Source organism: Bubalus kerabau, chromosome 6, assembly GCF_029407905.1.
Source record: "Bubalus kerabau isolate K-KA32 ecotype Philippines breed swamp buffalo chromosome 6, PCC_UOA_SB_1v2, whole genome shotgun sequence".
Taxonomy (NCBI): domain Eukaryota; kingdom Metazoa; phylum Chordata; class Mammalia; order Artiodactyla; family Bovidae; genus Bubalus; species Bubalus kerabau.
This window is the reverse complement of record NC_073629.1, coordinates 43,804,120-43,830,873: the sequence shown is the minus strand read 5'-3', so window position 1 is coordinate 43,830,873 and position 26,754 is coordinate 43,804,120. Positions and strand designations below refer to the sequence as shown.

At 40.7% G+C, this 26,754-nt stretch overlaps 1 pseudogene; it reads left to right on the top strand.

Annotated features, from left to right (window-relative positions):
* The first annotated feature begins 1,127 nt into the window (after nucleotides 1-1,127).
* LOC129656128 (high mobility group protein B1-like) lies at nucleotides 1,128-2,139 on the top strand (annotated as a pseudogene).
* The last annotated feature ends 24,615 nt before the right edge of the window (nucleotides 2,140-26,754 follow it).

Genomic DNA, 26,754 nt, shown 5'->3' with positions numbered 1-26,754 from the left:
ACCTGTCCATGGGATTTCTCAGATAATTCTTCTGAGCTTCTTTTCCTTTCTCTGCTCTGTATCTACACTGGTTCAACCCTCTCATCTCAGGACTTGCTGCAGGTCTTTTGCTCACTGACCTACTTGGACCCTCTTCTCCAGCTCGACCCTTGGTGCTATTTTCTGGAGATGGGCTTATGTTCAGTTTGACTCCATGCCCTGAAGCTCTGTGGCAAGGGTGTTCCTGGCCTCTCCTGCTCCTGCTTACCCGTCTTGGCTCAGCTTATCATGTTTCCTCATGGTATGTGAGTGTTTCAGGGTGTGCTCAGTGTTTATCTCCTTTGTGTTTTGACTGGAGTCAAGGTTGAGGAAACCTTTTGTTTAACAAAACAGAAAAGCTCAAGGGTATATTCATAATTAATTCATCATTCATTCATTGTCCATTGTGTGCTGGGTACTGAGACCACTGAGGCAAAAATAATAGACACTGTGTGTCTTCACAGAATTGAATTAACAGCAAAGGAGGAAGTCATTTTAAGGCAGCCTTTTATGTATGTGATTTGCTTGTCATTGAGTTACCTAGTAGACATAGTTGATGGGACATTTAGGCAAGAGTGATAAGACAAAGAGGGAGCGTCAGTATCCTGAATAGCAGCTATTAATTGCTCCTGCACAGTAGTTGTCAAACTGAGGTGATTTTGCTTCCCACTCCTGCCCCATAGACACACAGCAATGTCTAGAGACATTGGATGTTACAACTGAGACAGTGCTTCATAGTGGTTAGATGTCAAGGTTGCTGCCAAACATCCTACAGCGCTTAGGACAGTCCCCCATAACAAAGAATTATCGAGTCTAAAATGCCAACAGTTCTGAACTTGAGAATCCTTGGCTAGTGTATGTGTCAATTGTATGTTTCTGAGAAAGCAACTCTCAAGAAAGCTTCCTTTAGCCTGTTGTTTGTTACTGTTAGTTGCAGCTGACATTCATTGAGGGCTTACTATATGCCAGGTATTTATTGTAAACAGTTTAAGTGGATTATTTCATTTAATCTTCAAAAACTCTATGCTGGATAGAGACAGTACCAGGGCAAGTGAGAGCTGGATGGGCATTTGGAAACTCTCTGCCTCTCGGAGGAAAGATAATTAAAAATGGGCAAAGGAGATCCTAAGAGGGAAAATGTTATCATACGCATTCTTTGTGCAAACTTGCCAGGGGGAGCACAGGAAGAAGCACCGGGATGTTTCAGTCAAATTCTCAGAGTTTTCTAAGAAGTGCTCAGAGAGGTGGAAGACCATGTCTGCTACAGAGAAAAGAAAATTTGAAGACATGGAAAAGGCAGACAAGGTCTGTTATGAAAGAGAAATGAAAACTTATGTCCCTCCTAAAGGGGAAACAAAAAAGTTCAAGGATCCCAGTGCACCCAAGAGGGATCCTTCAGCCTTTTTCTTGTTTTGTGCTGAATATTGTCTAAAAGTCAAACATGACCATCCTGGTCTGTCCATTGGTGATATTGCAAAGAAACTGGGAGAGACGTGGAATAACACTGCTGCAGATGACAAGCAGCCCTATGAGAAGAAGGCTGCTAAGCTGAAGGAAAAGTACGAAAAGGATATTGCTGCATACCGACCTAAAGGGAAGCCTAATGCAGCAAAAAGGAAGTCATCAAGGCTGAAAAAAGCAAGAAAAAGAAGGAAGAGGAGAAAGATGAGGAAGATGAAGAGGATGAAGAGGAGGAAGAATGTGAAGAGGATGAGGAGGAAGAAGAAAATGATGATGATGAATAAGTTGATTCTAGTGCATTTTTTTTCTTGTCTATAAAGCATTTAACCCCCCTGTGCACAACTTACTCCTGTTAAAGAAAAGCATTGAAATATAAGGCTGTGTAAAATTTGTTTTAAAACTGTACAGTGTCTTTTTTTTGTATAGTTAACACAGTACCAAATGTGTCTTTAGATAGCCCTGTCCTGATGGTATTTTCAATAGCCACTAATCTTGCCTGGTGCAGTATGGGGGTTGTACATAGGCATGGAAATTTAAAACAGGTTCTTATGGTGCACAGTGTAAATTAGGTATATATGGGGATGATAGTTTTTTCATCTTCAGTTGTCTCTGATGCAGCTTATATGAATAATTGTTCTGTTAACTGAATACCACTCAGTAATTACAAATAAATAAAAAATTACAGCTGTTTTGTTGACATTCTGAATTCTTCTAAGTAAACACAATTTTTTAAATTAGTATTGTCTTTTTCATAGGTCTGAAAATTTTTCTTTTTAAGGGGAAGCTAGTCTTTTGCTTTTGCCTATTTTGGATCACACGAATTATTACAGTGTTTATCTTTCATATAGTTAGCTGATAAATAAAAAGCTTTTGTCTACGCACCCTGCATACCCATGATGAGGGTATAAAAGTTGAATTGAGACAGTTTTCATCCATAACTGAAACTTAAGTCTTGACCAGTTAATAGCAGATTTCACATAGCCCAGTTATGTTTACAAAGTGAAGAGTAATGGGATTACTCACAGCATGGGATTATTAGAATCAAACATTTTGAAAGTCTGTCCTTGAAGGACTAATAGAAAAGTATGTTCTAATCTTTACATGAAGACTCTATACTCTTTATTTGCAGTTCCCATGTTAAAGAACTGAGAATGTATCCCCAAAAGCGTGAGCTTAAAATACAAGGCTGCAGAAGCTTTTAAGTTTAATTTGGTCCCTTTTGTTTATCTTTGCTTTTGTTTCCAGTATTCTGGGAGGTGGGTCATAGAGGATCCTGCTGTGATTTGTCAGAGAGTGTTTTGCCTATGTTCTCCTCTAGGAGTTTTATAGTTTCTGGTCTTACGTTTAGATCTTTAATCCATTTTGAGTTTATTTTTGTGTACGGTGTTAGAAGTGTTCTCAGTTCAGTTCAGTTCAGTCGCTCAGTCGTGTCCGACTCTTTGCGACCCCATGAATCGCAGCACGCCAGGCCTCCCTGTCCATCACTAACTCCCGGAGTTCACTCTGACTCACGTCCGTTGAGTCAGTGATGCCATCCAGCCATCTAAAATCCTCTGTCATCCCCTTCTCCTCCTGCCCCCAATCCCTCCCAGCATCAGAGTCTTTTCCAACGAGTCAGCTCTTCGCATGAGATGGCCAAAGTACTGGAGTTTCAGCTTTAGCATCATTCCTTCCAAAGAAATCCCAGGGCTGATCTCCTTCAGAATGGACTGGTTGGCTCTCCTTGCAGTCCAAGGGACTCTCAAGAGTCTTCTCAACACCACAGTTCAAAAGCATCAATTCTTCAGCACTCAGCCTTCTTCACAGTCCAACTCTTACATCCATACATGACCACTGGAAAAACCATAGCCTTGACTAGACGGACCTTTGTTGGCAAAGTAATGCTCTGCTTTTCAATATGCTATCTAGGTTGGTCATAACTTTTCTTCCAAGGAGTAAGCGTCTTTTAATTTCATGGCTGCAGTCACCATCTGCAGTGATTTTGGAGACCCCCAAAATAAAGTCTGACACTGTTTCCACTGTTTTCCCATCTATTTCCCATGAAGTGATGGGATGCCATGATCTTCATTTTCTGAATGTTGAGCTTTAAGCCACCTTTTTCACTCTCCTCTTTCACTTTCATCAAGAGGCTTTTTAGTTCCTCTTCACTTTATGCCTTAAGGGTGGTGTCATCTGCATATCTAGGGTTATTGATATTTCTCCCGGCAATCTTGATTCTAGCTTGTGCTTCATCCAGCCCAGCGTTTCTCATGATGTACTCTGCATATAAATTAAATAAGCAGGGTGACAATACACAGCCTTGATGTACTCCTTTTCCTATTTGGAACCAGTCTGTCGTTCCATGTCCAGTTCTAACTGTTGCTTCCTGACCTGCATATAGGTTGGTCAAGAGGCAGGTCAGGTGGTCTGGTATTCCCATCTCTTGAAGAATTTTCCACAGTTTATTGTGATCCACACAGTCAAAGGCTTTGCATAGTCAATAAAGCAGAAATAGATGCTTTTCTGGAACTCTCTTGCTTTTTTGACCATCCAGCAGATGTTGGCAATTTGGTCTCTGGTTCCTCTGCCTTTTCTAAAACCAGCTTGAACATCTGGAAGTTCACGGTTCACGTATTGCTGAAGCCTGGCTTGGAGAATTTTGAGCATTACTTTACTAGCATGTGAGATGAGTGCAGTTGTGTGGTAGTTTGATCATTCTTTGGCATTGCCTTTCTTTGGGATTGGAATGAAAACTGACCTTTTCCAGTCCTGTGGCCACTGCTGAGCTTTCCAAATTTTCTGGCATATTGAGTGCAGCACTTTCACAGCATCATCTTTCAGGATTTGAAATAGCTCAACTGGAATTCCATCACCTCCACTAGCTTTGTTCATAGTGATGCTTTCTAAGGCCCACTTGACTTCACATTTCAGGATGTCTGGCTCTAGGTCAGTGATCACACCATCGTGATTATCTAGGTCATGAAGATCTTTTTTGTACAGTTCTTCTGTGTATTCTTGCCACCTCTTCTTAATATCTTCTGCTTCTGTTAGGTCCATATCATTTCTGTCCTTTATCGAGCCCATCTTTGCATGAAATGTTCCGTTGGTATCTTTAATTGTCTTGAAGAGATCTCTAGTCTTTCCCATTCTGTTGTTTTCCTCTATGCATTGATCTCTGAGGAAGGCTTTCTTATCTCTTCTTGCTATTCTTTGGAACTCTGCATTCAGATGTTTATATCTTTCCTTTTCTCCTTTGCTTTTCGCTTCTCTTCTTTTCACAGCTATTTGTAAGGCCTCCTCAGACAGCCATTTTGCTTTTTTGCATTTCTTTTCCATGGGAATTGTCTTGATCCCTGTCTCCTGTACAATGTCATGAACCTCCATCCATAGTTCATCAGGCACTCTATCAGATCTATTCCCTTAAATCTATTTCTCACTTCCACTGTATAATCATAAGGGATTTGATTTAGGTCATACCTGAATGGTCTAGTGATTTTCCCTACTTTCTTCACTTTAAGTCTGAATTTGGCAATAAGGAACTCATGATCTGAGCCACAGTCAGCTCCTGGTATTGTTTTTGCTGACTGTATAGAGCTTCTCCATCCTTGGCTGCAAAGAATATAATCAGTCTGATTTCAGTGTTGACCATCTGGTGATGTCCATGTGTAGAGTCTTCTCTTGTGTTGTTGGAAGTGGGTGTTTGCTATGACCAGTGCATTTTCTTGGCAAAACTCTATTAGTCTTTGCCCTGCTTCATTCCGTATTCCAAGGCCAAATTTGCCTGTTACTCCAGGTATTTCTTGACTTCCTACTTTTGCATTCCAGTCCCCTATAATGAAAAGGACATCTTTTTTGGGTGTTAGTTCTAAAAGGTCTTGTAGGTCTTCATAAAACCGTTCAATTTCACCTTCCTCAGCATTACTGGTTGGGGCATAGACTTAGATTACTGTGATATTGAATGATTTGCCTTGGAAACGAACAGAGATCATTCTGTCGTTTTTGAGATTGCATCCAAGTACTGCATTTCAGACTCTTATTGACCATGATGTCTACTCCATTTCTTCTAAGGGATTCCTGCCCACAGTAGTAGATACAATGGTCATCTGAGTTAAATTCACACATTCCAGTCCATTTTAGTTCGTTGATTCCTGGAATGTCAATGTTCACTCTTGCCATCTCCTGTTTGACCACTTTCAATTTGCCTTGATTCATGGATCTAACATTCCAGGTTCCTATGCAATATTGCTCTTTACAGCATCGGACCTTGTTTCTATCACCAGTTACATCCACAACTGGGTATTGTTTTTGCTTTGGCTCCATCCCTTCATTCTTTCTGGAGTTATTTCTCCACTGATCTCCAGTGGCATATTGGGCACCTACTGACCTGGGGAGTTCCTCTTTCAGTATTCTTATCATTTTTTCTTTTCATGCTGTTCATGGGGTTCTCAAGGCAAGAATACTGAAGTGGTTTGCCATTCCCTTCTCCAGTGGACCACATTGTGTCAGACCTCTCCACCATGCCCGCCCATCTTGGGTGGCCCCACCGGGCATGGCTTAGTTTCATTGAGTTAGACAAGGCTGTGGTCCTAGTGTGATTAGATTGACTAGTTTTCTGTGATTATGGTTTCAGTGTGTCTGCCCTCTGATGCCCTCTTGCAGCACCTACCGTCTTACTTGGGTTTCTCTTACCTTGGACGTAGGGTATCTCTTCATGGTTGATCCAGCAAAGCACAGCCACTGCTCCTTACCTTGGACGAAGGGTATCTCCTCACCACCGCCCCTCCCGACTTTGAATGTGGAATAGCTCCTCTAGGCCCTCCGGTGCCCTCGCAGCCACCGGTCCTTGGACGTGGGGTTGCTCCTCCCAGCCACTGCCCCTGGCATTGGGCGTGGTGCAGCTCGTCCTGGCTGCCGCCCCTGACCTCGGACCTGGGGTAGCTCCTCGGCTGCGCTCTGCGTGCCGTCACAGCTGCCCGTGCTCTGTGTTCTAGTTTCAAGCATTCTAGTTTCATTCTTTTACAAGTGGTTGACCAGTTTTCCCAGCACCACTTGTTAAAGAGATTGTCTTTTCTCCATTGTATATTCTTGCCTCCTTTGTCAAAGGTAAGGTGTCCATAGGTGCGTGGATTTATCTCTGGGCTTTCTATTTTGTTCCGTTGATCTATATTTCTGTCTTTGTGCCAGTACCATACTGTCTTGATGACTCTGGCTTTGTAGTAGAGCCTGAAGTCAGGCAGGTTGATTCCTCCAGTTCCATTCTTCTTTCTCAAGATTGCTTTGGTTATTCGAGGCTTTTTGTATTTCCATACAAATTGTGAAATTATTTGTTCTAGCTCTGTGAAAAATACCATTGGTAGCTTAATAGGGATTGCATTGAATCTATAGATTGCTTTGGGTAGTATACTTATTTTCACTATATTGATTCTTCCGATCCTTGAACATGGTATATTTCTCCATCTATTAGTATCCTCTTTGATTTCTTTCACCAGTGTTTTATAGTTTTCTATATATAGGTCTTTAGTTTCTTTAGGTAGATATATTCCTAAGTATTTTATTCTTTTCGTTGCAATGGTGAATGGAATTGTTTCCTTAATTTCTTTTTCTATTTTCTCATTGTTAGTGTATAGGAATGCAAGGGATTTCTCTGTGTTGATTTTATATCCTGCAACTTTACTATATTCATTGATTAGCTCTAGTAATTTTCTGGTGGAGTCTTTAGGGTTTTCTATGTAGAGGATCATGTCATCTGCAAACAGTGAGAGTTTTACTTCTTCTTTTCCTATTTGGATTCCTTTTATTTATACACAATGGAGTATTACTCAGCGATTAAAAAGAATACATTTGAATCAGTTCTAATGAGGTGGATGAAACTGGAGCCTATTATACAGAGTGAAGTAAGCCAGAAAGAAAAACACCAGTACAGTATACTAACGCATATATATGGAATTTAAAAAGATGGTAACGATAACCCTGTAAGCGAGACAGCAAAAGAGACACAGATGTATAGAACAGTCTTTTGGACTCTGTGGGAGAGGGAGAGGGTGGGATTATTTGGGAGAATGGCATTGAAACATGTATAATATCATATATGAAATGAATCACCAGTCCAGATTTGATGCATGATACTGGATGCTTGGGGCTGGTGCACTGGGACGAACCAGAGGGATGGTACGGGGAGGGTGGAGGGAGCGGGGTTCAAGATGGGGAACACGTGTATACCTGTGGCGGATTCATGTTGATGTATGGCAAAACCAATACAATATTGTAAAGTAAGTAATCTCCAATTAAAATAAATAAATATATTAAAAAAATACAAGGCTGCCATATTGTTTTTTTGTTGTTTGTCCCAGCAAAGGCTCTGGGGGAAAAAGTGCTGGCTATAAATGTCTTCTCCTATTTATCTAAATACAGACTGTTTAGGAAACTTGAGACGCTCACTTAAAGGCATTTTTTTAATTACTTAGACTGACTTTTAAAACTGTATACCACATTTAAAATCAGGTTTATCTTCCTATATTATGGGTTGCCCCTTTATAAATTGAATAGACATGAGGGGAAAAGACACTTTGTATTTCAGTATGAGTTATCTGATTTATTTGAATTTTACTTTTGTTTACAAAACTCAAGCTCATTCATTAGGGTCATATGTTTATCTGCTTAGCAGTTTGGGGAACAATTTGGCAATTTTGTGGCTTTTGAGATTATTGTTCTCTTAAAGTGCCAGTGTTTTAAAATGGCATTCTTGTAATTTCACATGCTTTTGTGAGGGAGTGCTGTTTTATTATAGAATTTTGACTTGGGTTCTTTCCATTTGCTTTTGTTGATGTAATTTCAGGAGGAATACTGAACATCTGAGTCCTGGATGATACTAATAAACTAATTTCAAAGGTTTAAAAAACAACAACAACAACTCTATGATGCAGTCCGCAACCTTTTTGGCACCAGGGACAGGTTTCATAAAGACAGTTTTTCCATGGACAGGGGGCAGGGAGGGGGATGGTTTTAGGATGATTCAAGTTCATTACATTTATCATGTACTTTATTTCTATTATTATTACATCAGCTCCAGCTCAGATCATCAGGCATTAGATCCCAGAGATTGTGTATCCCTGCTATAGAAGTGAAGAAGTGAAGTCGCTCAGTTGTGTCCGACTCTTTGCGACCCCATGAACTGTAGCCTTCCAGGCTCCTCCATCCATGGGATTTTCCAGGCAAGAATACTAGAGTGGGTTGCCATTTCATAGAGTAGGTATTATTAGCTCTGCTTTACAAATGAAGGAGCAAGTTTATTGGGATTAAGAAACTTGGCCAAGATCTAATTTCTAACAAGTGACAGAGCAGGGAGTTGAATCCAGGACACCTGGCTCTTCATTCTTCACTACCAGAAATGGTTAGCATCTCTAACTTAGAGTCAAGCGCTCCCTTCAGCTGGGCCTTATAGATCCTGAGAAGTTGCTGGCATGACAGCTGAGCTAGCTGGCTACGGGCTTCTGCTGGAGGCCTGAGGGGCAAGACAGGTTAATTTAACAGCATGTTAGTCATTCAGTCATGTACGACTGTTTGTGACCCCATGGACTGTAGCCCACTAGGCTCTTCTGTTCATGGAATTCTCCAGGCAAGAATTTAACAGTATAATTCAGCCCAAACTTGGGAAAAGAGAATTTAATACTATATTAAACACCAGCATCTAGTTTAGGATGAATGGTTTTCCCACATGGGTGTGCAGCTAGCTCATTAATCTGACCCGATTAAACTGGATCAACCAAAACTGTTAGTCATATCTAATTTATCGATGATTGTGTTGATAGAGTGAGCCACAGCACTACCAATAGCAGAATGGCACTAATAGGCTCTGATGCTGTCAGCTTTCATTAGCTTACACCTTAGCTTTACTTTTCATTGTTTTATACTTCTGCCTTTCTAAGAGCTTCTGGGCAGTTTGGGGTGAGACTTTTAGGCTCAGACTGCGCCTTTCGTCAGTTTGGGGTTCTCCGAGGGCAAAGCAGCAGTCCAGTGTCACCCACGCCTTTATTAGCATTACGAGGCCTGAACGCTCTTGGACAGTAATTTGATCTAGTTCCTTAACCCTATAATCTAGCCGATAGAAGGTAATTGAACACCACGTCTGCCCATGTGATAGGGCAGAAGTCTTCTGTCTTCTCACCTGAGTACATCAGGCTTGTGCCACCCAGAAGAATGAAAAGGTAACTCAGAATATGTGGGGTCCGTATAGCCCCAGCAGATATCCTTATGAAGAAGAGGAAGTATGGGCCCCACAGATAGCAGGTTAGTGTGAAGCGAGTGTGGTTTTGGTCCCAGTAAGTTTCTAAAGTGACTTGCTCTGAGAACGGTGTATGTGTGTTTCATTTTAAGGTCCTAGGAATTTTTAGAGTAACTTCCATAGAATTCCTGTTTGGCTGACAGGAAAGACACCTTTGTCTTAGGGCCAGTAACAGCTTCTAAGAGGTGGCTATGTGAAGGATGTTGATTTTCCTTTTTATTGTGATCATAGTATGAGCTGTTATGTAAAGGAAGGTTGGCAGGTGAAGGTTTTTGGTGGGCGAGCGTTGTTTTTTCTCTCATCAAGACTTGTGTGTTAGCTCTCCCCCATATCATTCAATAGGTCTCTTAGACACTATTTCATTAATTACCTCTCTGAATTCCTGGGGTCAGTGTCGGCATTTTTTTTTTCCTCTTGTCCTTTAAAAAGTTATAGAGACATTGAATATCTTGAACTGAATGACAATGAAGTAGAGATCATAGTCCCTATCATTTATTGACGGCAGTGTGCTAAGCACAGAACTGAATGCTTTAAATGTGCTCTCTCTTTTTATCTGTACAACAACCCTTTTATTTATTCATCCTCATTTTACAGAGCAGAAAAGTTTACATTAAGCAATACAAGTTGGGTTAAGTGTGGTAAGAAGGCAGCTGGGTAGTTAGACTGGGATTTGGACACATGTCTGCTGATACCAAGTTTCCTGTGATTAACCACTCTCCTGCACTGGGGATCCTTCCTGGGCTCAGAATTTAGCTGAAGGATTATAGAGCATAGGGAAAAAGGAATAAGAAGTGAAAGAATAGAGCAGGAGTAAAGGAGTGGAACTTTCCACCAGGGGACAGATAACAGTTTGTTTCCATTTTTTTTTTTCAGCCAGGTTCTGCTTCTGTATTTCACAACACTTCTAAAAAGTGGCAATGTGCTCTAGGCAAACTGATGTCACCTTCCAGATATACAGTACAATACTTCATAATCATCATTTTTAAGGGCACACACTTAGAGCATTTTACTAGTGTTACAGATCTCAGGCTTATTTCAGATAGAATTTCTCTCCCTTCTCTTTTCCCTTTAAGAGGCAAATAAAAGTTTAAATAAGACTTACCTAAGAAGCTACTACAAGTGTGCTAGTCATTTGATCAGAGATATAATATGTTGAGTTGTAATTTCTATCCAAAAGTCTGAATGTTTTTAGACAGATGTTTCCCAATACTTAAGCTTCGCAGTCTTTTCATAGACCATAAATCTTTAGGGGGAAATATGGATGTGAAAGTTGGACTGTGAAGAAAGCTGAGCACTGAAGAATTGATGCTTTTGAATTGTGGTGTTGGAGAAGACTCTTGAGAGTCCCTTGGACTGCAAGGAGATCCAACCAGTCCATCCTAAAGGAGATCAGTCCTGGGTGTTCTTTGGAAGGACTGATGCTAAAGCTGAAACTCCAGTACTTTGGCCACCTCATGTGAAGAGTTGACTCATTGGAAAAGATTCTGATGCTGGGAGGGATTGGGAGCAGGAGGAGAAGGGGACGCCAGAGGATGAGATGGCTGGATGGCATCACTGACTCGATGGACATGAGTTTGGGTGAACTCCAGGAGTTGGTGATGGGCAGGGAGGCCTGACGTGCTGCAATTCATGGGGTCGCAAAGAGCCGGACACGACTGAGCGACTGAACTGAACTGAACTGAAGGAAATGTTAGTTCTTCTTCAATGTTTTCCAATACTTCTTGGTTCTTACCTGCTTTTGACTCAGCTGTTAAACCTGCAAAATTTTCACCTGATTCATTTGCAAAAGAAGGTTGTAGGGCAGTAGTTGAATAAGCTGGTACTTCAGTGTAATGTCTAATAATAGCTACTATATATTGAGCACTGAACTATCTGGCCCAGCACTAAAGCTGGGTACGTCACACTGTTATCCATTCTCACAACCCAATATGTAGGTACCAGTGTCATCCCTTTTACAGATGATAAAACTGAGGTTCAGCGAGATTTGGAAACTAGCATAGTTAGTGACAGGGCCTATACTCAATCACAGGTCTGACTCCAAAGTCAATATTTTCAGTTTTGCCTCAGTGGTGTCTGTGTTGAAACACTCCCAATGCCTCAGCTGGTGTTAGAAAGTGCGCATTATTTTTCTCATATCCTAGAATTTTCTTTCATTTGCCCTTTGCTCCTGTCACATCACATTGGATTACTCATCATACCACAGGCATGCTTCACCTTTTTTTTTTTGGCTGCACTGTGTGGCATGTGGAATCTTAGTTCCCTGACCAGGGATTGAACCCGTGTCCCCTGCAGTGGAAGTGAGGAGTCTTAACCACTGAACCACCAGGGAAGTCTCTGCTTTACCTTTTTAGGTTACAAATTTGTCTTGGATTTAACAGATACAGGGCATTCCTTAAATGTATGGAAGGTTAAAGAAGAACAGATAGTTCACAGTCAAGTGAAATCCATTTCCTTTCTATAGTTTAAGTATTTCAAATATTCACTCTTCTCCACAGAATCTCTACCGAGTCCCAAAGTTGTTAGGTGATCCCAATTTGTAATTCATAAAGAAAATAGGAGCAATTAGACAAGTATACCATTTTTACCACTTGCCAACCCAATTAATAAATGTAAGTACATTTGCTCTTATTCTTACCTCCTCCCCCTCTAATCTTAGAATTGAGATTGGCAAACTATGGTATCTGGGTCTGCCGAATGCTTTTGTGAATAGAATTTCATTGGAAGGCAACTATGCCCACTTGTTCATGTATTACCTATGGCTTTTTCTGCAGTTTGAAGGTAGAGTTGAGTAGTTACCACAGAGACTCTGTGACACAAAAAACCCTAAAGTATTTACTATTTAGCCCTTTAAGAAAAGTTTGCTAATCCCTGTCTTAGAAGATGGAATGGTCCTCACATGATCAAGGCTAATGTTTCTCATTCTTAATCTTGTTTTCTTCTCTTTCTTCAGATCATTTAGGCTTTCCCTTTGCCCTCTGCCTCTCCAACTCCCTTGGCCCCTTTCCCTCAGTCTATCAGTATGCTATGCTCAAAATACCAGCCTTAAGACAAAACAGAATAAAGCAAAATGAAACTTTCCTTTGGTCTTTCAAGTCTCATGACCTTGCCTTATTTCTTGTCTTCCCTGCTGACCTACTTCTTAAAAGTGTTGCTTTCATGATTGATCTCACATTCCTCAATTCCTCAAATCACTTCAGCCTTGCTTTTGTCTTCATCATTTGTTGTTAATTAGTTAATTAAACCAATCATTTTAATTAATCAATTATACTATTTAATTAATCAATTAGAATATTTGTTGGGTTACCACCATGTTCCAGGTTCTGTACTAGGCTCTGAGGACACAATTGGGTGAACCAAATTGGCAGAAATTCTTGCCATGAGAAATTTATAATCTTCCCTGCTGGCTCAGAGGTAAAGCCTCTGCCTGCAATGCGGGAGACCCAGGTTTGATCCCTGGGTCAGGAAGATACCCTGGAGAAGGAAATGGCAACCCACTCCAGTACTCTTGCCTGGAAAATTCTGTGGGCTACAATCCATGGGGTTGCAAAGAGCCGGACACGACTGAGCGACTTCACTTTCACTTTTATGACATAAAAAGGGGGGCTGTAGTTAGTTGCTTCAGTCATGTCCAACTCTTTGTCGTCCCATGGATGGCAGCCTGCCAGGTTCCTCTGTCCATGGGATTTTTCAGGCAAGAATACTGGAGTGGGTTGCCATTCCCTTCTTCAGGGGATCGTTCTGACTCAGGGATTGAACCTGCCTCTCTAATGTCTCCTGCATTGGTACACGAGTTCTTTACTGCTAGTGCCACCTAAGAGGGGGGCATCAAGGATAAATCCAAGGTTTTTAAGCTGAGGGACTGGAAAGGTAGAATTGCCATTAATTGAGAAGAAGCTTGTATATGGAGCAAGTTTGGGGGGAAAGATCAGGAGCTTGTTTGGGACACGCCTTTTACATATTCAAGTGAGTATATCTAGTTGGATATGTAAGTCAAGAGATCAGTGGAGATGTCAGAGTTGGAGATAAACTTGTGCAGGTCAGCGTATCAATCAGAGTTAAAGCCAAAAATGAGCTACGATTGTAACAGGAGTGGCTGAGATAAGAGAAGAGAAGTGTATAGGCTCTGTGTCCTGGGGTACTCCAGTTTTAAGAGATTGAGAAAATGAGGAGGAACAGAGTCCAAAAAAGCAGCAACCAATGAGACAGAAAGAGAATCAGGAGACATGGTGTCATGGAAGCCAAGTGAGGAAAGTGATTCTAGGAGGAGGAAGCAAACAGTGGGGTCCAGGATTGCAAATAGGTCAAGTAAGAGGAAGACAGAGACTTGACTGTTTAACTTAGCACTATGTGGTCGGACACGATTGAAGTGACTTAGCAGTAACAGCAGCATGTGGATCAATGGTGACCTTGATAAGAGCAGTTTTGATGGAATGGTAGGTATAGATGCCTGATTGGAGTGTGCTCAAGGGAATGAGAGGAAGAACTGGTAACAGGGAGGAAAAAAACATTTTGAGTTTTGCCATGAAAGGCAGCAGTGAAACAACTTCTAAGGGGCAAATCCAAAGACAGGTCATTTCTGTGTTCTTTATCTGTTATCTTCAACACTATGGACTCTTCAGTTTAATTCAGTCACTCAGTCATGTCTGACACTTTGCAACCACATGACTGCAGCATGCCAGGCTTCACTGTCCACCACCAACTCCCGGAGCTTCCTCAAATTCATGTCCATCGAGTTGGTGATACCACCCAACCGTCTCATCCTCTGTCGTCCCCTTCTCCTCCCACCTTCAATCTTTTCCAGCATCAGAGTCTTTTCAAATAAGTCAGTTCTTTGCATCACATGGCCAAAGTATTGGAGTTTCAGCTTCAGCATCAGTCAATGAATATTCAGGACTGATTTCCTTTAGGATTGACTGGTTTGATCTTCTTGTAGTCCAAGGGACTCTCAAGAGTCTTCTCCAACATCATAGTTCAAAAGCATCAATTCTTCAGTGCTCAGCTTTCTTTATAGTCCAACTCTCATATCTGTATATGACTACTGGAAAAACCATCGCTTTGACTAGACGGACCTTTGTTGGCAAAGGAATGTCTCTGCTTTTTAACATGCTGTCTAGGTTGGTCATAACTTTTCTTCCAAGGAGCAAGCATCTTTTAATTTCATGGCTGCAATCACCATCAGCAGTGATTTTGGAGCCCAAGAAAATAGAGTCTGTCACTGTTTCCATTGTTTCCCCATCTATTTGCCACAAAGTGATGGGACCGGATGCTGTGATCTTAGTTTTTGAATGTTGAGTTTTAAGCCAGCTTTTTCACTCTCCTCTTTCATTTTCACCAAGGAGCTCTTCAGTTCCTTTTAACGTTCTGCCATAAGGGTGGTGTCATCTACGTATTTGAGGTTATTGGTATTTCTTCCAGCAATCTTGATTCCAGCTTGTGCTTTATCCAGCCCAGCATTTTGCATGATGTACTTTCAGTTCAGTTCAGTTCCGTCGCTCAGTCATGTCTGACTCTTAGGGACCTCATGGACTGTAGCACACCAGGCTTCCCTGTCCATCACCAACTCCCAGAGCTTAGTCAAACTCATGTCTATCGAGTTGGTGATGCCATCCTGCCATCTCATCCTCTGTTGTGCCCTTCTCCTCCTGCCTTCACTCTTTCCTAGCATCAAGGTCTTTTCCAGCAAGTCAGTTCTTCGCATCAGGTGGCCAAAGTACTCTGCATATGATGTACTCTGTATATAAGTTAAATAAGCTGGGTGATAATATACAGCCTTGATGTACTCCTTTCCCTATTTGGAATCAGTCTGTTGTTCCATGTCTGGTTCTAACTGTTGCTTCTTGACCTGCATACAGGTTTCTCTGTATACTCTGTATACAGAGTACTTTTTACATTTCTTTTTCTTGGGGATGGTGTGAAAATGCAAAAAGGCAAAATGTTTGTCTGAGGAGGCCTTACAAACAGCTGAGAAAAGAAGAGACACTAAAGGCAAAGGGGAAAAGGAAAGATATACTGATTTGAATGCAGAGTTTCAAAGAACAGCAAGGAGAGATAAGAAAGCCTTCCTCAGTGATCAGTGCAAAGAAATAGAGGAAAACAATACAGTGGGAAAGACTAGAGATCTCTTCAAGAAAATTGGAGATACCAAGGGAACATTTCATGCAAAGATGGGCACAATAAAGGACAGAAATGGTATGGACCTAACAGAAGCAGAAGATATTAAGAAGAGGTGGCAAGAATACACAGAAGAACTGTACAAAAAAGATCTTCATGACCCAGATAACCACAATGGTGTGATCACCTCCACTGATTTCTAAAACTTCTTTCTGTCAATATCTGCATCTCTGTGCCTGAGGATCCTCTCTGAAACAGGCATACACCAAAGCGAAGTGTCATAGAATTGACATCCATGGGAGCAGCCCACAACCAATAGATAGTGGGAGGTGGTAGAAAAATATCATAACTCCTTTGTCCTTTGGTTGATTTGGGGGTACTCTGGGACAGCTGAGTTTATACCCTTATCCTGTGGCCCCAGTGGCAGCTGGCTTTGAAATATACCCTCCATTGTTTGACTTCCTTCTCTGCCCACGTCCTCACTCCCCATGTGAAGTTCCTTGCATCTCTAAAGTAAATTACTTGCACTTGAACCCTTGTTTCAGAATCTACTTCTTGGGGAATGTAAACTAAGACATTGCATATATAGATATAATCTAAGAAATAAAGCTCAAATGGGCCCACATTAATAAATACTGATTTTTGGCTTCAGTCAGTCAGTTCAGTCATGTCCAGCTCTTTGTGACGCTGTGGACTGCAGCATGCCAGGCTTCCCGGTCCATCAGCAACTCCCGGCGCTTACTCAAACTCATGTCCATCAGGTCAGTGATGCCATCCAACCATCTCATCCTCTGTCATTCCCTTCTCCTCCTGTCTTCAATTGTTCCCAGCATCAGGGTCTTTTCAAATGAGTCAGTTCTTCACATCATATGGCCAAAGTATTGGAGTTTCAGCTTCAGCATCAGTCCTTCCAGTGAATATTCAGGACTGATCTCCTTTAGGATGGACTGGTTGGATCTCCTTGCAGTCCAAGGGATTCTCAAGAGTCTTCTCCAACACCACAGTTCAAAAGCATCAATTCTTCGGCGCTCAGCATTCTTTATAGTCCAACTCTCACATCTGAACATGACTACTGGAAAAACCACAGCTTTGACTAGACAGAACTTTGTTGACGAATGTCTCTGCTTTTTAATATGCTGTTTAGGTTGGTCATAGCTTTTCTTTCAAGGAGCAAATGTCTTTTAATTTCATGGTTTTTAAAGTCTTTTAAATTAATGTCTTTTAATCATTTCCAGTGATTTTGGACCCTCAAAAAATAAAGTCTGTCACTGTTTCCATTGTTTCTCCATCTATTTGCCATGAAGTGCCATGATCTTAGTTTTCTGAATGTTGAGTTTTAAGCCAACTTTTTCGCTCTCCTTTTTCACTCTTATCAAGAGGCTTTTTAGTTTTTCTTCACTTTCTGCCATAAGGGTGGCGTCATCTGCCTATCTGAGGTTACTGATATTTCTCCTAGCAATCTTGATTCCAGCTTGTGCTTCATCCAGCTTGGCATTTCTTATGATGTACTCTGCATGTAAGTTAAATAAACAGGGTGACAATATATAGCCTTGACGTACTCCTTTCCAGATTTGGAACCAGTCTGTTGTTCTATGTCCAGTTCTAACTATTGCTTCTTGACCTGCATACAGATTTCTCAGGAGGCAGGTCAGGTGGTCTGGTATTTCCATCTCTTTCAGAATTTTCCACAGTATATTGTGATCCACACAGTCAAAGGCTTTGGTGTAGTCAATAAAGAGGAAGTAGATGTTTTATGGAACTCTTGCTTTTTTGATGATCCAACAGATGTTGGCAATTTGATCTCTGGTTCCTCTACCTTTTCTAAATCCAGCTTGAACATGTGGAATTTCACAATTCATGTATTACTGAAGCCTGGCTTGGATAATTTTGAGCATTACTTTGCTAGTGTGTGAGATGAGTGCAGTTGGTGCGGTAGTTTGATCATTTTTTGGTATTGCCTTTCTTTGTGATTGGACTGAAAACAGACCTTTTCCAGTCCTGTGGCCACTGCTGAGGTTTCCAAATTTGCTGGCATATTGAGTGTAGCACTTTCACAGCATCATCTTTTAGGGTTTGAAATAGCTCAACTGGAATTCTATCACCTCTGCTAGCTTTGTTCATAGTGAGGCTTCCTAAGGCCCACTTGACTTCACATTCCAGGATATCTGGCTCTAGATGAGTGATCACACCATCGTGGTTATCTGGGTCATGAAGATCTTTTTTGTACAGTTCTTCTGTGTATTCTTGCCACCACCTCTTCATATCTTCTGCTTCTGTTAGGTCCATACCATTTCTGTCTTTTATTGTGCCCATCTTTGCTTGAAATGTTCCCTTGGTATCTCTAATTTTCTTGAAGAGATCTCTAGTCTTTCCCATTCTATTATTTTTGGCTTATAGTTCACATATTTGCAATTAAAAGTTTCTTCTTAACAAATAGTTTTGGGCAATGTACCCAGGCACTAGAAAATGAAAAGGCTGAGAAAACCTCCTTTCTGAAATAATGCCTAGGCAGCTTTTCTACCTGTGGTAAGAAATATGTATTTAGTCTTTTTTTGTTCCTGACACAGAGCTTGTAAAACCCTTGGAATTTCCTGAGTGAAAGGGTGAGACGAGTATCTTTTGTTATTCATAACAAATCTTATCTGAGTTTATGCTAATGAGGTGACTCCTACAGATACATTCTGGAGGGTGTAGGTGTTGGATACCTTGTAATTCAGTCAGTCAGTTAAGTAGCTCAGTTGTGTTGGAACAGCATGCCAGGCTTCCCTGTCAGTCAACAACTCCCATAGCTTGCTCCAACGCATGTCGTTTCAGTCAGTGATGCCTTCCAACCATCTTATCCTCTGTTGTCCCAAGGGAACTTTCAGCCCCACCCCTGGACAGCTGAGAAGGGGAGAGAGGCTTGAGATTGAACACCCTAACGGCCAGTGGTTAAAAGAAAGGGTTTGGAGAACTTCAGAGTTGGTGAACGGCTTCCCAGGAGGCTCAGTGGTAAAGAAATTGCCTGCCAATGCAGTAGATCTCGGTTGGATACCTGGGTCAGGAAAATCACCTGGAGGAGGAAATGGCAACCCATTCTAGTATTCCTAAAGGAGGAAACAGACAGAACAGGCTGCAGCTTGAAAGCAGGACTCCATCTTGGGCCGGACTGTGGACTGAGCCATATGCCCAGTATCTATGGAAATGACATACCAACTGGAAAACCAGACCCCCCCGGAAGGAAGAGCCCCAGGGCTCGTACCTAGGCTGTCCGGCTAAAAGAATACCCTAATTATCTGTGTAACTGAACAGAATCATAAATTCTTTTATGCTTATTGGGGTATGACCACGGGCCTATTGATAATTGTCCACTGTTAACTACCTAGGCTTAAGGCATATGAATCACGGGTTAACTTTGATTGTATCTTTCTTTTCCTTTGTACAGACTAGTTTCAGGGAATTTGGGGAGGTGGATTTGGGCATGTACACTCAGGGTATATAAGGTTTTCACAAAAACTGGTCGGGGTCCTTGGCTAAGAGGAGACTCTGCCTTGGGCCCACCGATGTAATAAACTGAACTCCACTATCTGCATTGTCCTTCTGAGTGAGTTTGTTTCCCGGAACGCGTGGCTACAACATTCCAATCTGGGAAATAGCATGGACAGAGGACCCTGGCTGACTACAGTTCATGGGGTCACGAAAGAGTCAGACATGACTGAGCAACAAATCAACAACAACAAGAGCTGGTGATGACATCGAGGTGCTGGGAGGGTGACATGCCCAGAGAGGACATGGATGCGCTGAGCCCCTCCCTTCCCCAGACCTTGCCTTATGCATCTCTTCCATTTGGCCCTTCCTGATTTGTATCCCTTGTAATTAACTGGCAATAGTAAATAAAATGTTTTCCTTACTCTTGTGAGCTATTCTAGCAAATTATTGAACCTAGGAGGGAGTCATGGAAAACCCTGTTTATAGTTGGTTGATTAGAATTACAGGCAACCTGGGACCTGTGACTGGCATCTGATGTAGGGGCAGCCTTGTGGGACACAGCCGTGTGGTCTGTTCTATCTCTAGGTAGATAGTGTCAGAACTGAATTGAACTGCAGAACATCTAGTTAATATGCACAGAGAATTGGAGAATTGTTTGGTGTGGGGAAAAAAACAACCAACCATTTATTTGGTGTTAGAAGTATTGTGAGTAGAAATAGTAGAGAACTACCAAAAAGTATTTTTAAAAGGTGCATTTCCTGGACTTCCCTGGTGGTACAGTGGGTAGGAATCCATCTGCCAATATAGGAGACATGAGTTCGATCCCTGGTTTGGGGAGATCTCACATAGTGGTGATTTATTCGCTAAGGCCTGTCCGAGTCTGGTGACCCCAGGGACAGAAGTAGCCCGCCAGGCTCCTCTGTCCATGGAATTTTCCAGACAAGAATAAGCGCATTCTCCACGGAAGTCCGTGTGCCTAGAGCCTGTGCTCCGCAACAAGAGAAGCCGCTGCAATGAGAGGCCAGTGTACCACAAGCAGCAGTAGCCCCTGCTCACCAACCAAAGAAAGCCCTCACTAGGAAAGCACCTAGCAACCCAGACCCAGTTCAGCCAAAAATAAAAGGAAAATAAATTAATTAAAAAAAAGGTACATTTCCTGCATTTTGAAGTGTCTGGTATCCTTTTCTGGTTATAAAGAAGCCTCACATTTGAAAAGTTTTGAATTTGCTGCCTTAGAAAAAAATCACAGGCTCTCAAGAGGAGTAAAACTGCTCTGATCATAAAATAGTATCTACTTCACAGATTCTAGGTTGAATAATTAATGTTCATAAAGTGTTCCAAAAGGAAAATCACTTCTCACACATGCCATCTTACTTTTTTCAGTTAATTAGAATATTTTAATAAAGTATAATTCTTGTGTAGTTTACTTTTTACATTTGCTTAGGGTCCTTTAGTAAAAATACCCACAATTTAGAGGAAATATACATTGCCTTAATCTCATTTATTAATATGCAGATTATTAAAAATTTCTCTTGGGAGTATAGGTGCTTTAAAATATTGGGTTTCTACTGTACCATGAAGTGAATCAGCTGTACATATACATGTGTCCCTTCTGTTTTGGATTTCCTCCCCAGTTAGGTCACCACAGAACACTGAGTAGAATTCCTTGTGCTATACCGTAGGTTCTCATTAGTTATCTATCGTATACCTAGAAGTATGTATACATTAGTCCCAGTCTCACAATTCTTCCCACCCTTCTTCCCCTGTTGGTTTCCATATGTTTGTTCTCTATGTCTGTGTCTCTATTTCTGCTTTGCAAATAGGTTCATCTGTACCATTTTTTCCTGATTCCACAAATATGTGTTAATATACAATATTTGTTTTCACTTTCTAAATTACTTCAGTCAGTATTACAATCTCTAGGTCCATCCACATCTTTGCAAATGGCACAATTTTGTTCTTTTTTATGACTGAGTAAAATCCTGTCATAATATGTGCCACATCTTCTTTCTTCATTCATATGTCGATGGACATTTAGACAGCTTCCATGTGCTGGCTGTTGTAAATAGTGCTGCAGTGAACACTGGCATACATGTATCTTTTGGAATCACATTTTTCTCTGGGTATATGCCCAGGAATGGGATTGCTGGATCATATGGTTGTTTTATTTTTAGTTTTCTAAGGACCTCCATGCTGCTGCTGCTAAGTCGCTTCAGTCATGTCTGACTCTGTGCGACCCCACAGACAGCAGCCCACCAGGCTCCCCTGTCCCCGGGATTCTCCAGGCAAGAACACTGGAGTGGGTTGCCAGTTCCTTCTCCAATGAATGAAAGTGAAAAGTGAAAGTGAAGTCGCTCAGTCGTGTCTGACTCCTAGCGACCCCATGGACTGCAGCCCACCAGGCCCCTCCGTCCATGGGATTTTCCAGGCAAGAGTACTGGAGTGGGGTGCCATTGCCTTATAGTGGCTATATTAATTTACATTCCCACCAACAATGTAGGAGAGTTCCCTTCTCTCCATACTCTCTCCATTTATTGTTTGTGGATTTTTTGATGATAGTTATTTTGACTGATGTGAGGTGATATCTCACTGTAGTTTTAATTTTCATTTCTCTAATAATTAGTAATGTTGAGCAATTTTCATGTACCTCTTGGCCACTTATGTCTTTGGAGAAATATGTATTAAATCTTTTGCCCATTTTTTGATTGGATTGTTTTTGTGTTTTTTTTTTTTAGTATTAAGCTTTGTGAGGTATGTATATATTTTGAAGATTAATCTCTTGTCAGTTGCTTCATTTGCAAGTGTTTTCTGAGGGCTGTCTTTTCATCTTGTTTATGGTTTCCTTTGCTGAATATATATAAATTAAATTTCAAGAATCTCAGATAACTCTTCCTTTTGTGCACTTAATTACATTCTGCAAAAATTGGGCAAATTCGACTGTCTTTTTAACAGTGAGAAGAAAAGGAAAGAATGAAAGACCCTATTAAGTGAGCCTTAGTCTATATTGTTATAATTCTGCTTCTTTGGGGATAACTGGGTAAGCTCCAATCTATTTACAGTTAGTTTAACTATTTTGTACACTATTTCCAGCAGTTTTTTAATCCCCACCTGACTAGACTTTTCCTATTTAATATATTTTAATTTTGGTGCCCTCTTGCCTCTGGATAATGTCCAAATTTTTAACCTTTTCTTACCAAGATTCCTTTCCCTCTTCTCCCTCTTCACACTCTATTCTGGAGCCAAATGAAACTATTTCAGATCTCTAAAGCAGCCTTTCTCATGATGTTTCCCAGCCTATGTATAGACTATTTTCTCGGCCAGAGATTCTTTCTTTGCATCTTCCTCCTTCCCACCTCCCTTGCCCTTTTTTCGCTCTACAACCTGGCTCCTTCCATCTGGCTAACTCTTGCGTGGGGGTGGGGACTGTGTGTGTGCGCTCAGTAGTTCAGTCGTGTCCGAGTCTTCTCGACCCTATGAACTGTAGCCCACCAGGCTCTTCTGTCCATGAAATTTTCCAGGCAAGAATACTGGAGTGGGTTGCCATTTCCTACTTCAGGGGAGCTTCTGGACCCAGGGATCAAACCTGCATTTCTTGTGTCTCCTGCATTGGCAGGCAGATTCTTTACCACTAGCACCTCCTTATTCAGGCTCAAGTCTAGGTTTCTGCAGAGAAGTCTTCCCTCACTTCTTAGCACTAATGCTGTCCTCAAAAGCTTCCTAATAATACTCTCCACTTTCTCCAACCTATCATGTATCTTGTTTATGGGACTTACTTGCTTATCTATATCACTGTCTAGAATATATATTTCTCAAGAGAACAATCTACCTTGTCCTTGATTGTATTAATAATCCTAGCATCTAGTACACTGCCAGGAAATAGTATCTATTTGTTGAATGAGTGAATGCATAAATATAAAAAGAAAATGTATGCTTGATGTTATGGGAAATAAAACATGGTTATGAAGAGAAGTATTTTATCTAAAATATGTTGTATATATATATATTTTATATATATTTTAGGATAAGCAGAAATTATTTTTGTCTGTGTGCACAGTAGATTATTCAAATCATTATTATTCTACACTAACATGTCCAAATTATACTTTAGATATAATCTAAAGAATAACATAGAATCTTCATGTAGGAAGGCTTGGTACACAGAAGACATTAAGTGTGTTTCTTTCAATACAATTATAGGTGTTAATAACAACAGCAGCAAGAACAACCATCAGGAATCATTCAATAATTGTATAGCATGTTGTGATTGGAAAAATGGAAACCAAGAGTCTCCCTTTAGTCTGTTGAAATATTATTTTCTCCTGGAGTTTCTGCACAGGAGTAGGCAAAACCTGAGATTCTAAAGGAGCACCAAGGGTCACCATGGGAACCACAGGGAACAACATTTGTGTTTCAGGCTTCTGGAACAGAACAACTGAAAGAATGTGAGCCAGAGCAGGGGAATTTAGGAATCCATGGAAATTGCTTGAATGGATTGTTGGCCCCAGTCACATTCTAGGGACAGTACGATGCTGCAGGCAATCCAAAATGAAGGACAACATTTATTTGTATCCTGTGGAATTGTCTTCAGTTGATAAAAACAGCTTCCCTGTGAGTGTATATTTTGCTTGTGTTTTTATTCTAGGTATAAATTAAGTAACAATACGTAGATCCAAGAAGACATATTTGGAGGCTTGTGAACATCAGATTTTGGAAATAATTCAGTATTTAATATCGGCTTTAACACCAGTAATGAATGTTTGTATACAATGGCATCATAACATAGTAGTCTTATTGAATTCTACAATTATTCTTGTGAGTTAGAAGTTATTATAATCCCCATTTAACACCAGAGGAAATAGTCTAAGATAATGCATACATTTGGTGATAGAGTGATACCTGAAACCCAGGCTTCCAATGATAAATCCCAGTATTTTTTCTGCTATCTAGGCTACAAAGGAACCAATTTACATATCCAAGTGATTCACATAAGTCCACCTTCCAACATTTTAAATACTCAATTATTTATTCTCCAAATATTCATTGAGCATCTGTTTTGTGGCAGTTTTCTCATCTGTAAAGTGGGAATAATAATACCTGCCTCATAGACAACTGATGTGAGACCTGCCACATAGGCAACTGATAAATCGCTCTGCTTGGTTTTCAATAAACTCAACTTTTATTGCTTTCCTGATAAAAACATGTATAGAGTATAGTAGTGACAGTATTAAATGTACATGTGGGAGTGAACATCGGAAACAAGATTAACATGTGAGCTCAGTAATGATATTTTTATCAGGGTGATGGTAAAGGGGTGGTGGTAAGTTGAAGTAGTGATGATCAGGGTGAAGAATGGTGGGAGGAATATTATTTTATATAGTTTTGGAGAAAAAAGTTCACTTCTTTATTTCTTCTTCAAAAAGAGTAGGAATGACAGATAAGTGTAGATGAATAAACTATGTAAATTTTAAAAGTTAATTATTTATTAAGTTTTTGGCTGTGCTGTGTCTTTGTTGCTTTCTCTAGTTGTGGCAAGAGGGGGCTACTCTTCATTGTGGTGCTTGGGCTTCTCACTGTTGTGGCTTCTCTTGTTATGGAGCACCAACTCTAGGTGCATCAGTTCAGTTCAGTTTAGTCGCTCAGTCGTGTCCGACTCTTTACGAACCCATGAATTGCAGCACGCCAGGCCTCCCTGTCCATCACCAACTCCTGGAGTTCACTCAAACTCACGTCCATCGAGTCAGTGATGCCATCCAGCCATCTCATCCTCTGTTGTCCCTTCTCCTCCTGCCTCCAATCCCTCCCAGCATCACAGTCGTTTCCAATGAGTCAACTCTTCGCATGAGGTGGCCAAAGTATTGGAGTTTCAGCTTTAGCGTCATTCCTTACAATGAACACCCAGGACTGATCTCCTTCAGAATGGACTGGTTGGATCTCCTTGCAGTCCAAGGGACTCTCAAGAGTCTTCTCCAACACCACAGTTCAAAAGCATCAGTTCTTTGGTGCTCAGCTTTCTTCACAGTCCAACTCTCACATCCATACATGGCTACTGGAAAAACCATAGCCTTGACTAGACGGACCTTTGTTGGCAAAGTAATGTGTCTGCTTTTTAATATGTGGTCTAGGTTGGTCATAAGTTTCCTTCCAAGGAGTAAGTGTCTTTTAATTTCATGGCTGCAATCACCATCTGCAGTGATTTTGGAGCCCCCCAAAATAAAGTCTGACACTGTTTCCATTGTTTGCCCATCTATTTCCCATGAAGTGATGGGACCGGATGCCATGATCCTAGTTTTCTGAAGGGGCTTCCGTAGTTGCAGCTTGTGAGCTCAGAAGCTGTGGTGCACGGGCTTAACTGCCCTGTGGCATGTTGGATCTTCCCAGACCAGGGATCAAACCTGTATTCCTTGCGTTGGCAGGCAGATTCTTAGCCACTAGACCTTCAGGGATGTCCCAAACAACGTAAATTTAAAAATTCTATTTTAAACTATTTGAAAAAGTAGCAAAGTGGTTAACAAATTGAGCCATCTTATGTATAGTGACCTGCCCATGGAACTTTCTTTTACTCTCTAAAACTACATCCTTCTTTACTGACAGCATTAGTCAAGGATGAGGTAATTATTGAATTATTTTATTTAGTGTTCACTGAAACAATATTTCTTAAACTATGTAGAATGCTGCTATACTATTGATAAATCACAGGGGTGGAAAAAGAATTCATAATTTTATAGAAGCCACATGACAACAATAGCAATGCAGATAATTAAGCACCTTTTATTTTTTCATTATGAGTTTAAATTATTTTCTCTAAAATTTTGAAGAAAATAGTTAATAATGTACATTATTGGTTGATATTGTATCATTTCAAAATTTTCAGAATCTATGAACTAAGCAATGTCAATAAGCTAAGTTAGGGGAAAACTTAGAAAAGATGGTTAATAGAGCAAATAATGAATTCTTGATTCTACCACCAATCAGCTACATACCTTGGGAAACTGTTTTTTTACTGTGAACCTCAGTTTCTTCTTTTTTCTTTCCTATATTTTGACACATTATCTTTGACAAATGAAATACTTGATAGAAATCCTATGTGCTTGCTCATCCTTCCCTCTCCACCTCCATCCCTAGGTGGGGCCTCTGCTCCCTTAGATTCCATGGAATCTGCTTGAAAACTGGACCTAGCTAACCTTCCAGGTCCCTTCTGTTTTTTACTATCTTTGATTCTGGCTTGAAATTCTTAAATCAATTAGTGTGATGCTGAATATGACTGGGTCAGGCCAAGATCTTAGCATCTGTGAGCAGCCACATCGTCTACAATTTTTTGTGTGTCTGTATTTTATTAAAAGCTGCTGTAAATTATTTTTGACATTAGATAAGCAATCTATCAAAATATTGAAACAATTAAAATTACTTTGAATTTCAAATTACTCAACAGTGTAGGT